Here is a 16,606-nt window from a genome sequence, read left to right as displayed (position 1 = left end):
AATGATGAGACCTTTAGAAGAGGTCTGTCTACTGTAAGAGAAAAAGAAGGAGAGATACAATTTGAGGAATAGATTGGTATTGTCTTGAGTAGAGTATTAAATACTGAGCAGTCTAATTTTTATTCAATAAGTGATTTCTGAATCTGGCATCGATATGCAAAATAACATCTGAGGAATATGACTCCTGTGATTGTGTATGGGCTGAATTATAGGAATGTCATGTAAAGGAAGGGTGACAAGAAAGAAAGTCACAGTATTACTTTAAGAGTAGTTTTTGCATCTTGGTGTATATGAAAAATCAGATTAAAAAATGCTCTACCTCCCCAATAATATAGTTGTTTGTAATGATAAGTTGTGCGTTTTGGCCAGTAGTTTCCTAATTTTACCCTTGAGTTGATCAAAATTCTTGGGTAGATGTCAATTGGCCTGTCAACTTATCAACATGAACAGATGTTTCTAAGAGAAACCTTTAATTTTTTACTGGAATGTATGATGCCACAACAACAATTTAACTTGTTTGCTAGAGAGGGAATATTTGTTAGAAGTGTATTTCATTTAAAGGCATATTTCAAGTGTTAATACAGCCAGAATTTTCACATTATGGTCAAATTTTACAATAGTTTCTTTTGACAACACTATTTCATGCAAATATCTAAATAGAGGAAAGTCAATTGTGATTTTAGCTAACATTCTGTGAGTGCTTCTAATACATGTTTTTTGTTAGCATCGTGTGAAGCCATTCCTCTGAGAACAGGCTGAAGGGAAATTGTCTTGTCATTGGCATTTCTTTGTGATTTTTCTTCTATCAGAAATAGTTTGTTATTTTGAAGATACAATTTATTAAATTAAAATTTTCTATATAGAGCTTGTGATAAACCTGTAGGCAACATAGATCCGACTCTCTCCCCTACACTTAAGAATAAGCAATCAGCCCTAACCGGTTTGGCTCAGCGGATAGAGCGTCAGCCTGGGGACTCAAGGATCCTAAGTTCGATTCTGGTCAAGGGCATGTACCTTGGTTGCAGGCACATCCCCAGTAGGGGGCATGCAAGAGGCAGCTGATCAATGTTTCTCTCTCATCGATGTTTCTAACTCTCTATCCCTCTCCCTTTCTCTCTGTAAAAAAATCAATAAAATATATTTTTTTAAAAATTTTTTTAAAAAAGAATAAGCAATCAAAACAGAAGAGAATACTTCTGATATACTCAAGGAAAGGATGTGTTAGCCAAGCATTTTATATCAAGTCAATTAATGTTTGCATTATGGAAGCTACAACCATAAGAGTTTTGAACATGTAAGACCTCATGGAATGTTGCTTGCACTAGGTCTTCTTTAGAAAAGAAGATAAACTTGATGATAAACTTCAGCCAAACAAGAAGTCTCTAATGGTCCAAATATATTTCACTGCAAATCTAACACAAAACACTGGGGGAACTGAATATAATGCAGGTCCTATAAATCCAGCAAATATAGAAATAGTACAAATGATAATGGTGGATTATTCTGAAGGATAATATCCCTGATTGCCTCATAGGTGATAGCTCACAAATCTAGTTGTAGAGATATAAGCACATTAACAATACAAAGGTAAATATAAAGAAAAATAATACTATTGATTAAATGGGATGTGAAGGAGGGAGAATAGAGGGCAAAGACAGATTAATTCAACAATCTATAATAATAAAAGCATAATATGCTAGTTAGACTGGACACTCTAACGACCTTCTGGATGTCCTTCTGGACGACCTTCTGGATGAAACCAGGGCTGCAAGGACCAAGGCAAGCCACCGAGGCTGCGAGGGCAGAGCCCCTTGCATGGATTTCTTGCATCAGGCTTCTAGTTATTTATATAATAGATAAGACATAGATACTGTTTAATAAAAAAAACTCAAATGGCATATTAAAGAACCACTAAAACAAAATTACAAAATTTCTTGTATCTACACTAATAAAAGAGAAACATGGTAATTGGCGTACGACCGCTACCCTTTTCATAGGCTAATCAGCGAGATATGCAAATTTACTGTCAGCCAAGATGGCGGCCGGCAGCCAGGCAGCTTGAAACTAACATGAGGCTTGCTTGCCTCAGTGACGGAGGATCGTTGGAGGAAACCAATGTTTCCCGCCTGCGGCTGCAGGCCTCTGAGCGGGCAGTTTAAGAAACATTGTAACAAATACCGCCGGACTTCAGCCAGCAGATTCGCAACATTGTAAGCAAAGGCCAGAAACCTACTTTCAGCCGCGGAGGCCTAAGAGCTAGAGCCAAGCCTCAAGGTAAAGCTGGCTCAGAATAAAAAAAAAAGAAAAAAAGGAGCGGTTGGGAACTTCAGTCACTCCCAGCCTGAAAACAGCCCTCAGCCCCTCACCCAGACTGGCCAGGCACCCCAGTGGGGACCCCCACCCTGATCCAGGACACCCTTCAGGGCAAACCAGCCGGCCCCACCCATGCACCAGGCCTCTACCCTATATAGATAGTAAAAGGGTAATATGCCTCCTGGCACCGGGATCAGCATGACAGGGGGCAGCGCCCAAACCCCCTGATCGCCCTGCGGCTCTGTGTGTGACAAGGGGCAGGGCCCCAACCCCCTGAGCAGCCCTGCTCTGTGCCTGATAGGGGGGAGCTCCCCAAACCCCCCCCCCCCACGGGCCCTGCTCTGTGTGTGATGGGGTAGAGCCATAACCACCCCATCGGCCCTGCCCTGAGTGTGAGAGTGGTGGTGCCCCAACCCCCTGATGGGCCCTGCTCTATGGGTGATAGAGGGTGGTGCCCCAACCCCCTGATGGGCCCTGCTCTGTGTGTGACGGGGGCAGCGCCCCAACCCCCTGATTGGCCCTGCTCTGTGCGTGACAGGGGGTGGCGCTGCAACCTCCCCATCGACCCTGCCTTGAGTGTGACAGGGGACGGTGCCCCAACCCCCCAATTGGCCCTACCCTGAGCGTGACTGAGGGTGGCATCGCAACCTCCCAATCCACCCTGCTCTGTGCATGACAGGGGGCAGCGCCTCAACTCCCCAATTGGCCCTGCTCTGAGCCCGACCAGGGGCTGCACCTAGGGTTTGGGCCTGCCCTCTGCCACCCAGGAGCAGGCCTAAGCCAGTAGGTCGTGATCTCCCGAGGGGTCCCAGACTGCGAGAGGGCACAGGCCGGGCTGAGGGACCCCCTCTCCCCCCAAGTGCACAAATTTTTGTGCACCGGGCCTCTAGTATATTAAGATTTGTTCAAAACCAACACTTAAAAAAAGCATAATATTAAATAATATTAGTGATAAGAAAATTACCAGTAATGTTAATAAATGTATATGTGAAAATTCCCTATCAAAATAAAAATAATTTTCAAGGTTGATTATGAAGCAAAAGCAATTCTATGTGGCATATATACCTAAATTAAAGTGCTTCCCAAATATTGAAAAGGGAAAGATGGACAGAAGCAAGCACAACAACAACAGTAATAACAGATTATCAATAGGGAATTTTACCCGAAATACTTAAATGGGAAGAATAATGTCGATACCACCACGTATGCTTTTCAGTTCTTAGAAAATGCAAAACCTGATAAACTCAGAGTGATAGCTCACTCTCTAAGTGCCACAGGAGTTTAATGAAGCTTCAGATTGATGTTCTGACAAGTGACTCTTCGGCTTATTAAGGACTGAATAGGTCTATGGAATGTCTTTCAAAATGTATGCATACTGAAGAAAAATTAGAAAATGCAGACATTTAAAAATAATAGAAAATCACTCATAGTCACTTTAACTAGTCATAAATAACATTATTTTTTTAAAGCATCATTATTTGTGATATTTTCTTTTCTTAGGTTATATATAAAACATGTAACTTGTATTACATGTATATTTTTAGAAAATTAGATATATTGAATATAGTCTGTAATTTGCTTTTTTACTAAAATGATAAAATGGACATGTTCTATTGATCTCTAAAATTTATAATGTATAGATGTACCATACCGTCCTATTGTGAACCATTTATTTAAGTTGCAATTTTATTTTGATAAATATTGCTGGAATTAAAGAAGCCTATATTAGTCTGCATCGTTGATTACATCTTTAGACCATATCATGGAGCATAGAGATTTTAAGCTCATCATTTTAATTTACTATTTTATTTATTTATTTTATTGTTGACACTATTACAGATGTATCCCATTTTTTTTCCTTTTTTGCTCCCCCCCCCCCCGCCACCCAACCCACACCCCAGACCCTCCCCATGCTATTGTGTGTGTCCATGGGTTATGCATATATACATATATGTTCTTTGGTTAATCTCTTCCTGTCCCTTCCACCCCCACACACAGACATGTTATTCTATTGCATACATCCATACCTCTGGACCTATTTTGTTTATCAGTTTATTTTGTTCATTAAATTCCACATAAGGAGATCATGTGATATTTGCCTTTCTCTAAATGGCTTATTTCCCTTAGCACAATAGTCTCCAGGTCCCTCCATGCCATCTTAAAGGGTAAGAGTTCCTTCTTTCTGACAGCTGTATAGTAATCCATTGTGTAAATGTACCGCAGCTTTTTTATTCATTCATCTAAGGATGGGCACCTGGGCTATTTCCAGATTTTAGCTACTGTAAATAAGTAATCATTTTAATGGAATTATTTTGCCAGTTTCCACTGTCACACAGTATATATCTGCATAACTTATCTACCAGTTTTTACATAAGTTTAAATATTTAAGAAAATAATTTTATTTCGAAAATTTAAAATTTTTTTTACTTGTGCTAATTGCATTTTGATTTACTAGTGAGAGTGGATATTTTCCTTAGTGTTTATTACAGTCAATTCTCATTGTTCTTGGTAATTGATTCTATAAAATTGTTACAAACACTGAACTAGGGGACACTGCTCTGAGGGGGAAGCACAAAATTCATTTTCTGCAAGCCTGTGCTCACAACATTTTTATCAACTGGTCATTAAATAATCTTTTATCTTTAAATATGTTTTTATTATGTCCATTGGTTATGCTTATATGCATGCATACAAGTCCTTCAGTTGATCTCTTACCCGCCCCCCCCCCCAGCCCCTGCATCACTCCCCAGCCTTCCCGTTATAATTTGACAGTCTGTTCAATGACACTGGGGGGGTGGGGTAAAGTCATGTGCCGGTGGGGTAGGGGAGTCTGGGGGAAGATCAATGGGGGAAAAAATGAGACATAATGCTTTAAACAATAAAATAAAATTTAAAAAATAAATATGTTTTTATTGATTTTTAGACACAGAGGAAGGGAATGGGAGAGAGAGAGAAACATCAATAATGAGAGAGAACCATTGATCAGCTGCCTCCCGCACATCCACTACAGAGGATCCAGCCCCAAACCCAAACATGTGCCCTGACCGGGAATTGACCTCTTGGTTTCCAGGTTGATGCTCAACCCATGAGCCACACTGGCCAGGCTACATAATCTTTTTATTATATGATTTTGTTCAAAGTCATCTTTTAAAATATATATTGCAGATTCATTGACACTGAAATCAAATTGCCAGCAGCACTATACCTGACCTTCCCGAATGAAGCTTGTTTATCGCACATATTTTCCCTGTGTAAAGCTCATAATCCCTGTACTTAGGAACCCTAGACGGTAGTTCAGCAGTTGGGGGCCATGTTATGCTTGCAGGGCCATGTTAAATAGGGAAATCACCAACAGAAAGCCCCCAAATGTGAAAAATGTGGCACTAAACGGGCCACGCTTGTCTACAGTATGAGAGCTGCCCCCCAGAAGGCAGAGCTTCACTCAGTTTACCTTCAGCTGTAAATGGGCACCTGGTGACTTAAAATGTTCGCTGCTCTACACATGGCCACACATGACTGCAAGGGTGTCACACGGGTGGGTTTTACGGCTACAAATACATGTTAGGAAGTAGGTGAGTTCACAAACATAGAATTGATAATTAATCAAGATTAACTCTTTTTCACAGTGTTTTTCTTTTTCAAATGAATTACTTATGACTCTGACTATGTTAAATTAGGAATATTGATGTTACTCATCTATATAAGATCCTTGCCTATTAAGAAAGCTAACCCTTTGTTATATATTTTTAAAATTTATCCCCCAGTGTTTCCTTAGCTTTTGGTATTCCTCACAGTGTTTCTTGATGCCCAGTCTTTACAAATTTCATGGACTGTTGTTTTATTTTTTTTATGATTTTTAAAATTACTGTTGTGCTTTAAAAGAACCCATCCATCCTAAGAGAAAAACAAATGGGTCTTTACATCTATCTTCGAATTTGTACGGTTTCTTTTGTTGTTGTTGTTGTATTTCATAATTGATATGGATTTTGTCATTGTAAGGCATGACACGGAAATCTATAATTTTGCCTCTTGTTAAATGATTTAACCTGTTGTCTCAGTGCCACTGATCGAATAACACTTTTGCCATATGGATTTATAGGCTGCAATATCTCCTACGCATTAATTTTCCTTTTGCTGCTATAGGAAATTACCACAACCTTAGTGAGTTATTAACACACATTTATTATCTTACAGTTCTGCAAGTCCAGCCTAGGCCTCATTGGGCTAACAGCGAGGTATCTGCTAGGCGACAGTCTTTCCTGGATTCTCTAGGCAGCAATCTGTTTCCCGGCCTTTCCAGCTTCTAGAACATGCTCTAGGCCAGGGGTGGGCAAACTTTTTGACTCGAGGGCCACAATGGGTTCTTAAACTGGACCTGAGGGCTGGAACAAAAGCATGGATGGAGTGTTTGTGTGAACTAATATAAATTCAAAGTAAACATCATTACATAAAAGGGTACAGTCTTTTTTTTTTTTTTTAGTTTTATTCATTTCAAACGGGCCGGATCCGGCCCGCGGGCCATAGTTTGCCCACAGCTGCTCTAGGCCCTCTCCTGCATCTTGAAAGCCAGCAACAGTGAGTCAAGTCCTCTTCATGTTGCACTAATTTGACCCTTGCATCACTGCATCTCTATCCACAGCTAGGAAAAGTTCTTTGCTTCTAAGGACTCATGATTCTATTGGACCCATCTTGTAGAATTCAGCTTTAAAAGGAATGAATCTCCTCTTAACTTCAGCAGAAACAAGTCACAAGAATTCTACATAATTAAAATAGCCACTTTGTTTTTGAGGCATTTTTTTTCTTTTTAATTAAAAAAAAAAAGCATCAGCTGTAGAAAAACTTACACTTGCCTCAACCAAGTAACATTTTATTTCCTGGGATAAAAACAAAGAGAATGAATTATCAGAAGTCTTCCTCCAACATCATTAACATGCTTTTTGAAGAGAGTTATAAGAATTGTTTAAGGCACACAGAAAAAAAGTCAGGCTTGCCTTTCTTCCAGAACATTCCCTGCCCCAGAGGCAAATCATCGATAGCACATCCCAGAAAAGAGAGAGGCTTACAGACACTGAAACCAGACCGTGTACCCAGTCTCCTGCTCTAATATAACTTTCACAGGAAAACATCACAGTAACGCTCTCTTCCATAAAGACGACATATGTCCATGAAATATATCCAAAATATCTTTATCTGAACTACAGTACAAAAATCCACTCACCAGCCAAAAAAATAGTTCCCCCCCCCCCCCACACACAAATATAATCACATGTAAAGCAAATTTGGAACACATGATGGGAGTGGTTGTAAAGTCTCTTGGGATCTGGCCTATTTAAAGTCATTTTTGTTTGGGTTAATTGATTTAAAATGAAAAACTGCTCTAGCTAAATAAAATACAATGATATTTACTAAATTATTAGAATTGGTAAGTATAGTCCACTGGGATTAAATAGTCATTTGGAGATTTCCTGGGACAAAAAAAAAAAAAAAATTAACTACCTGTTCTTAGATTTTGACAAATATTAAAGATACTATGGCAATATGTGTTCTAAGTGGGTTGGTATTTGTGTTTAATGATACATAAAAAAATTTTTTTTCTGCTGTTACTCTGATGAAGAAACTTGCTCAAGGGTCACATATAATATAAGACATTAGATCTAAATGAATTTTTAATTTTAATGATCAACTCTGCTGGGGATTTATATGAAAAATAATACTCTTAAAACTTTAGGACCTCTAAAGAATGTCTTTCTACCGGTAATTGATTGTATTTATATTCTGAGTGCTGTGGACAGTGACAAGCTCAAATAAAAAAGAAATAAAAGGTTGGATGAAAATTCACAAAGGGAGGATTTTCCAGCTGAGAAATTTTAACCTTATAGCAGTTCTTTTTGCCTCTGTTTTTGTTTGGTAGGCAATATACTTCTTGACAAACAAGTAGACAGGAGATATTACCACAGAATTAGTAGTATTTTGCCCAGCCGGCATGGCACAGTGGTTGAGCGTCAGCCTATGAACCAGGAGGTCACAGTTTGGTTCCCAGTCACGGCACAAGCCAGGTTTGCAGGCTTGATCCCCCGTCGGGGGCATGCAGGAGGATTCTCTCTCATCATTGATATTGTTATCTCTCTCCCTCTCCCTTCCTTTCTGAAATCAATAAAATTATTTTTTTAAAGAATTGGCAGTATTTTACACTAATAAAGTATACTTCAAAATGTTCATGTTAAACATAGGAGACACAGGAGAAAACAAAAACAATAAACTTACCACATATATACTGGATTTTGTGTGGGGGGGGTTTTTCCTCCATTTGAGTGAAGTTACTAAACATTAGAAGGATAATGACTGTTTCACTTTTTAGGTTGCAAGTCCAGCAATGTCCTTGTGATATTGTTTGCTCTTCTCTATTCTCTTCTATATCTATGTTTATTCACCACTGGTCGTTTGGTATAGACTTAGCAAACTGGACTAGATTTATTATCTTTGGTGTTCTTTCCTGTTAATTTTTTTAAAATTGTTTTTCTTGTTGACAGTATTACAGATGTCCCCCATTTCCTCCCCTTTTCCTTTCCAACTAATTTCTTTTCTTCTCACATTGATATACATTTATTTAGAAGTCAGGACATGTATTATGTATACTTATTTCTTATACTGCATATATAAAAAACAAATTTGTATGATTTCTGGTTGTTATTTGAATATGACTAAACTGATCCTAAGCAAAATTTTTTTTTAAATTTTTATTAAAAGGACTAGAGGCCTGGTGCACGAAATTCTTATCAAACTTCCAGTCATATTCCCGAGGGGACAATTTGCATGTTAGGCTTTTACATCTATAGATGTCTTAAGATTTTTGGACTTATGTTTATAAGTTATTTATTCATTTAATTCACCAGAATAAAAAAAAAACAATAACACATTCCTTAAAGGTTTCTCCTCACTGTTACCTAGGAAATGCTTCCTATAAAGAATTAGGCACAATCCATTAAATAAAACCTTAACAGAGGTTTATGTTGCTAATTAGAGTTGGACTGGCTCCATCACAATTATTTTAAGTATGTAAACTTGCTCAAGGGAAATGTTATCTTTAGAACAAGGGCTCAAAATGTGAAATATTTTAATCTTCTTTGAGCTTTCATTATGTTCTTGCTCAGAACATATAGGCTTTTTATGCATGGTGGAATAACTAAAAAGCTAAGGTTCCCCAGCGGGTATGTGACAAGTTCTACCAGCAGCCAGATCTCGTGTTCTCCTCTTCAAATAGACAAAGGGGGCTCAGTGTGCTGCCCTGTGATGTCTTGGGGAGCTATGGTAGCAGTCAAGCATGGAAAGTTAAGTCATCTTTCTAAAATAACTATTGAAACTATAGTCCTATTAGCTTCATGCAGGTTTACTTGAAACAATTGTTGTCTCTTTAGTTTTGAGATCAACAATCCATGCATAATAATTAACACAAAAATCCACTTAATTGCCTACCTTTCCTTCTCAGAATCTCTCCTCTCCCTCCTGCCAGAAATCTCCCCATCTCCTACCTGTGTGGATTTTGGTAGGTAGGAAGTAACATAATTAAAATAAACAGTCCTTTGTTTAGAAGAGAAATAGTAGAGTTGGGGGTGTGGGGGGAGGGAGAGAATGCTTCCTCATAAAATCCCAGAAACATCAATTTTAGAATTAAACCTATATTCCATTAAATTTATTTTGAGGGAATGAATCATTTGCTCACCTAACATTTCAAAAAAGAAAAAGAAAATGTTAGTTCTGTTCCCTTTGGTTGTAGACAGGAGTGGGCATTGTGTGGTAACAGCTGGCAGTGTATAGAGATTAAACGCAATTTTATAATTAGTATGCAAATTTTTAGAGAGCCCAAATAAAGATTTAATGTTTCAATATCAAAATCTCAAATATATTGCAATTTATTCTTTGACTACTTTTCTAAGCATCTTAAAGCATGCTTTAATATACATGATTAGAGTGATTATTCAGCTCTGATTACCTCTTAACTCATTTGTATATTTATATATTTATGTAGTTAATTTTCAAGGTATCTTCAGGTAATCTTTTCCCCCCCTTTAAATTGTGTGATGTACAGTTGCCTGGCAGTTTTTAATTTCAGTTTTGTGTTTGTTTTTTTCATTTGTTGTAATGTTTAACAACTGTTCTAGCATCATCATAATATTATTGTCATTAATATGAGTAGTGATAGTGATATAAAATTAGCATTGTTAGAATAGTTGTGGTTTACAAAATGTTCACAGTTGCCTTGTGAAAAATATAAAATTCAATATTTGTTAACATTTATTTTTAAAAGTTTTACTCAATTTCTTTTAGCTGAAAATCTTATATGAATGGAATATTTAGTTTAAGGGAGCTTTAATAACAGCAATTTAAGAGAAAAACAAACAAAACCCAATTCTGTTTGCTTCTAGCCTTTTTTTTGTGTGTGTGATCATGCTGTGCTTTCCATAGTTGCAATTATATGATGTACTTTTTTATTTTACCTTTTAATTTACCATAATATAAAAATCCTAGTCTAAAATCTGGAAAAGACCTTTTATAAGAAAAGAAGAAAGGCATGATTGTTAGGCATCTTAAGAATTTTTTAACTAATCAGTACTTAAGGAATTTTAGGCTAATATATGATTCAGACTATTTCTTGCCTAGCAATTTTTTAAAAAAATGTTTTTATCAATTTTAGAGAGAGAGAAAGGGAGAGAGAGAAACATCAATGAAAGAGAAACATTGATGAAAGAGAAACATTGATCAGCTGCCTCCTGCACATCTCCTTCTGAGATTGAGCTTGAAATCCGGGCATGTGCCCAGACCAGGAATCAAACCCATGACCTCTTGGTGCATGGGACAAAGCCCAACCAACTGAGCCACACCTGCTAGGGCTTCCTATTAATTTTTTAAAACAATTTATAATGATAATTCTTAAATATGGACAAAATGCAGAGAAAGAAGCTTTCACACACATTCATAAAAAGAAGGGGCATAAATGGTTAAACAGTTTTGGGAAGCACCATGCAAATATGTTACAAGACTGTAAACACATTCATATTTTTTGGTTCAATAATTCTACTCCAGGGAAACAATCTCAAGGAAACAATAAGAAAGAATAGAGGCAAAACCATGCACTTCAAAATCTTTTTTAAGCGTAAAAATTAGAAAATAGTGTAACTGCTGAATAACATAAATATGTTAAACAACTTGAGGTCTATTGCCGTGATTCAATTATATGCATTGACTTAAAATGTTTACCAACAATATTTTAAAATGTATTTCTCTATGCCCCTCTTGCATAGGTCCTTTTCTATGTTTTTGCTTTGTCCCTGGTTTGGTTCATGTTAACAACATATCAGAAGTAGTGAGACACTTCTCTACGACACTTGTTTCTGAATTTGTCTGCTGTGTCAGGGAGGGGTGCGGTCAGTGCCGGAGGCCAAAGCATAACAGTATTAGCATAAAAGACATTGGAAGGCCAATGGACCTTGCTATTCAGGAGGGGTGAAATCAGCACAAGTTTGCTCCTGCTGTGATTGAGATGGCCCGAGGCCATTTCCTGACCCGATAATCCTTACATTGTTTGCCAAACTTTACCTTTGATGTGCCTGTATGCATTGCTAAAGGGCAAATGTGTATTCAAAGTGAATAAAAGGCAGACAGGACCCGGACTCTTGGTTCCTGTTCATGAAAGAGGTTTCTACCTGGTTCCCATGCCTGAAAAATTTATATTTATTGTATAGTGTATTCATTGTGTCTTAGGCCCTCCTGCAAGTCATCCTGAATTCTCCATGCAGGTCGAGGCAGGTCAGAATCTCAGGAGCTGAACAGATCGATACCTCTGCAGTGTAAAGCTGCTGTGTAACAGGGACAGTATGACAGACGCTGGGGATGCAAGCAACTACGGTGTGAAAAGAGAGCTGGTGTGACATAGGAGTGTGATTGTCATGTAGTTGATTGTACATAAAGAAAAAAGAAATAAAACCTCAATAGCATTTATTAAACTTTTTTCTAAGAATAAAACTATCTCTTTAATTTCCAAAAAATCTAGGGCCAGGAGAACAACATGATAAAAATTAAGGTTCTTTCTCTGTGGATCCATTGGCCTCTGGAGGGACAGTAGCTCCTTGGGCCTCTGTATTGTCTGCTGCAGGGCTTCAGGGGCCTAGTTGTCACGACAAACCGAAGGCCTGTCACACTAGATACTGCTCCCTCCTGGCTGGCCACAGCTGGGGGACAAGACACCCTCCCCCAAAGGCCCCCACTCTGAGCTTGTTCCTGCCCTGTGCTGCCCCAAAGCTAAATATTGGTGGGCTAGGTTTCCAAATGCGGTAGCTCTGGATCCGCCCCAGGGTGGCAGGCTCCCAGTCAATCTCTATGACGATGTGATTCATCTGTGTAACCCACACAAACCAGTGGCTCTCCAGGAAACTAATAAAGTTGAGGAAAAAGATGGCTCCCAGGATGCCACAGAAGGAATGAAGGTGATGGCCCAGGCCAAGTCCACCAGTCTTTGCAATGATCATGGTCATGATGATCTGGTACTGGAAGTACATGGGGATGAGCAGCGGTGGCCCAATCAGGAAGAAATACTCTTGCTGGTGGTTGTAGGGCAGGCATTTCAGCTTCTCATCGTCTTCAATGGGTAGCCATTTGCCCAGGATGAACACGTGCAGCATGTTCACGTCCTGATCCTTCTGGAAGATATTGATCTTGGCGTGATGCTGAAAGTGGCGATGGTTCCACCAGTTGGGGGAGGCAACCTTTAAGGGCCAGTGATGGACTTGTAGACACTGTGGCAACATGCAGACTTCTCGTAGACAGAGAGGTGGCCGGCATCATGGTGCAGCCAGCCTGGGCCTGAGAGGTAGAAAGGACAAAGGCCATGATATCAGTTGGAATCCGGCCATTGCCAAAATAAAAGATGGTGAACCATGCGATGGTCTCCGTGATCATGATGGGAGGCACGGAAGGCAACTGTAGCATCTTCCTCCTTGTAGTGCCTGATGACCTGGTGCCCTCCTCACCCCCCTCTCCCGCCCCAGGATGGCGGTTGGGCCATTTAGTGATGTTGTAGACCTTGTGGTCGACAAGGAGCCACTTGTTAGTATGCAGGTTGTGCTTCTGAATTTCCTCCCAGGCGAAGGTGGGCATTGTCACCTCACGCTTGGTGTCCCCCTTGCCCTGGTTCCCCCACTTCTCCATGTTGCCTACTGACTGGGATCCCCTGTGTATTGTGGCCTCCTGGTACGAGTTAAATGAATCCATTAAATGAATCCATTTTTTTTTTTTTAAATCGTATCAGCAACCTAGCAATACTGGCACTTTTATCAATATTTTACAATTGGGAATACTGAGGCTTATCGAGTAGAATTAATTTGCTCAACGTTCAAGTCATTGGCATATTCAACCAGTTTTAAACTTTAAGACCTATCCTTATTCTGTGAATCGTTTTATTTTATCATTGGTAGCAACAAGCAATCACAAGATGTTTTCTTTTCAGCAAACTTCTTAAATAAGCAACCTGTGTTTAATTTTTATATGAAGGCATTTATCTAGATTTACCTAGATTTTAGCAATGTGGGAAAAAAATATAAAATACACAATTTAAAATGATAAAACTTTTGTGAAAATAATTGATAGTGGAGGTGATGTTACAGTCCCTGGAGGATATGACAATGGGGACTTTATATAATAAAATCACCTGCATGGACCCTTGGCTGTGTAGAGTGGGATCTCATGCACAAGCATGTAGCAGGGGCATGGCTGGAAATTGTTTCCTGTCATCTGGAACAGGAGCAATCAACAGGAGAGCACAGGTATGACATAACTAAACAACACTTCAGAAAATCTCTGAAACGTTCTTACCAACAAGACATTTTGTGTCAAAAAATATTTTTTCAAAATTGATGTAGATAAACTCTAATAGTTTAAACCTAATACATAGACTAACAGTGTAAAATAGTTTATTAAAATGGAGCAAACCCAAATAAAAGTCATATGGTAATGTATGTGCATATTTCAATGTATTGCACATATGTAAAGTGTCTGACTTTTATATTATCCATCAAAAGCCATTAAGTTCAAGATACAAGCACATGGCTGTTAAAAAAAATAGCTTATTTTTATAAGTTATACCACAAACTCCAGCTCTATAGCTATGTCAGGGCTGTGATCTAGCTTTGCTATAGAAATATTTGTGACTTTGGCAGTTGATTTATTTCATTATGATTCCATTTCCTTTAGGTAAACTGATATAGCTGCACTGGATTATATCTCAATTTTTCTCTGGTTCTGAATGACTACTGTTCAATAATTCTACCTAAACAAAATGGTTCTTCCAGCAGAGTGTGCACATTTTATTCTGAAATATACTCATAAATAAGTGATAATTGATTGAACAAATATTGAGTTTCTACTCAGTGGGGGCACTAGGGATGCAGCGGTCAACAAGAAATACGGATTCTATTTCTTTATTAATGCACTCCTTCAGGTATATGAAGTAGTAAATTTGTTTTTTCTTCAATCTCTATTTTTAATCCGAGAAAAACAACATCTGCTTCCTACTCCTAGCGTAGGTGTATGTATGTACATGTATAATTCCAGGCTTTTTATTCATGTTACCTTTGTTTTCACATTTACAAAAAAACGTTTAGTATGACCCATACTTTCCACTTTGATGTGAAAACAATAAAATGTCATTTAAATCAGAATTATAGTTTGTCTTCCGATATAATGCTAATCCTGCCCCACCTTCCCCTCCTGTGTCTGGTTCTTTGGCTTCCACTGCCTGCTACCAGTTGATGGAGTGGTGGTTGGAAAATAATTCCTAGAGAGGGGGTCCTGTCAGCTGAACATCACAGAAAAGGGGAACAGCATGAGAACCGTTTTAGGTTCATAAATTGAAAGCCCACAAACCCCGCTCAGAATATCTATAATAATAAAAGTATAACATGCTAATTAGACCGGACGTCCTTCTAGATGTCCTTCTGGATGACCTTCCAGATGGAGCCAGGGTTGCAAGGGAACCCTGGGTCCTGGGTGCCTGCCAGCAGCCGGAGGGAAGTCCAGGTCCCAGATGCCAGAGGGAAGCTGGTGCCAGCAGCCTGGGGAAGGAAGGCCTACTCTTGCACGAATTTCATGCACGGGGCCTCTAGTATAGATATGTTTTCTTGAATCCTACCATGATTTAAAGCATTTTTATTAATTGCCAATATTGATAGAGTTGGAAGATTTTAATAAATAAAATGTATGTCCAGTTTCTTTCATAAATTAAAAGACTGAGTACCCCAGAGCCAGTGTATCAGTGTGACCCAATAGTTAGAGCTGGATATAGCTAGAGGGGGTAGAGCAAATCCCCATCATTAAATTCCCTGCCACTCACTAATGGATTATACTGGGCTCACTTTGCTAAAAAGAATTCTCTCAATGGCATTTGAGATTTGAATGCTAGCCTGCAGGCATGAGAAACTGCAAGTTCCTTAATATGTATTTCAGTCAGGCTTCTTATAAACATCGGAACTCAGTCTAACAAAGTTACCAAAAGCAATTTGCTAAAGGTAGTAGAAAGCTTGCATAAAATGTAGGGGGAGCAGAAAATCTGGCTGGGAAGTTATGCCACCAAGAACCACAGCCAAATCTCAGCCACGTGGCGTGCTGATCCTGGGAGCTGCTGTCCACGGGCTGCAGGGCAGGCACTGTGTCAGGAGGCCATACCCCCACCCTCTCCAGCAACCTGGAATCTGTTCAATGCCATGGTCTTCCAATTCTTCTTCTTCTTCTTTTTATTTTTTATTTTTTGAGTGATTCTTTCAAGCTTTCTAAATCACAAACTCATATGGTATTTTTAAGCAAACTCTGGCTTCTGTCTTGGTGGGGTCAGACTCACAAAATATTGAAAGTGTGTTCAAAAGATACTTGCCATTGGCATGGCTGAGTGTTTAAGTGGTTTACCTAAAGGCATTTAAAAATTAAAGTGAGCTTCCCCAGTAAAGATGATATTTGAAGCCATTCCTATGCCCCAAGCCATTATTGTATCCATGTTTTTAGGTCTATATTTATAGAAAGCTCTGATCCCAAGGAAAGGATCTGATATGGTAGAACTTCCAGAAACGGTAGGGAGACCTTCATTTTTAAGTTTTTTTAAATCCCCATTTAAAAACCAGTATTTATCAAAACACACATTCAATGCTTTCTGCACATAAACTTGAATATCACCAGGAGACATCTGATGTTGATAAATTCCCATTAGGTGAGGAAAAAAAAACACATCATAAAGTTAACAAGTAATGCAGAT

At 38.7% G+C, this 16,606-nt stretch overlaps 1 pseudogene; it reads right to left on the bottom strand.

Moving 5' to 3' along the window:
* Positions 1-12,503: 12,503 nt before the first annotated feature.
* Positions 12,504-13,515, bottom strand: LOC132211331 (acyl-CoA 6-desaturase-like; annotated as a pseudogene).
* Between the last annotated feature and the right edge of the window lie 3,091 nt (positions 13,516-16,606).

This window comes from Myotis daubentonii, chromosome 10 (genome assembly GCF_963259705.1).
Source record: "Myotis daubentonii chromosome 10, mMyoDau2.1, whole genome shotgun sequence".
Lineage (NCBI taxonomy): Eukaryota > Metazoa > Chordata > Mammalia > Chiroptera > Vespertilionidae > Myotis > Myotis daubentonii.
This window is presented reverse-complemented; position numbering and strand designations above follow the sequence as displayed.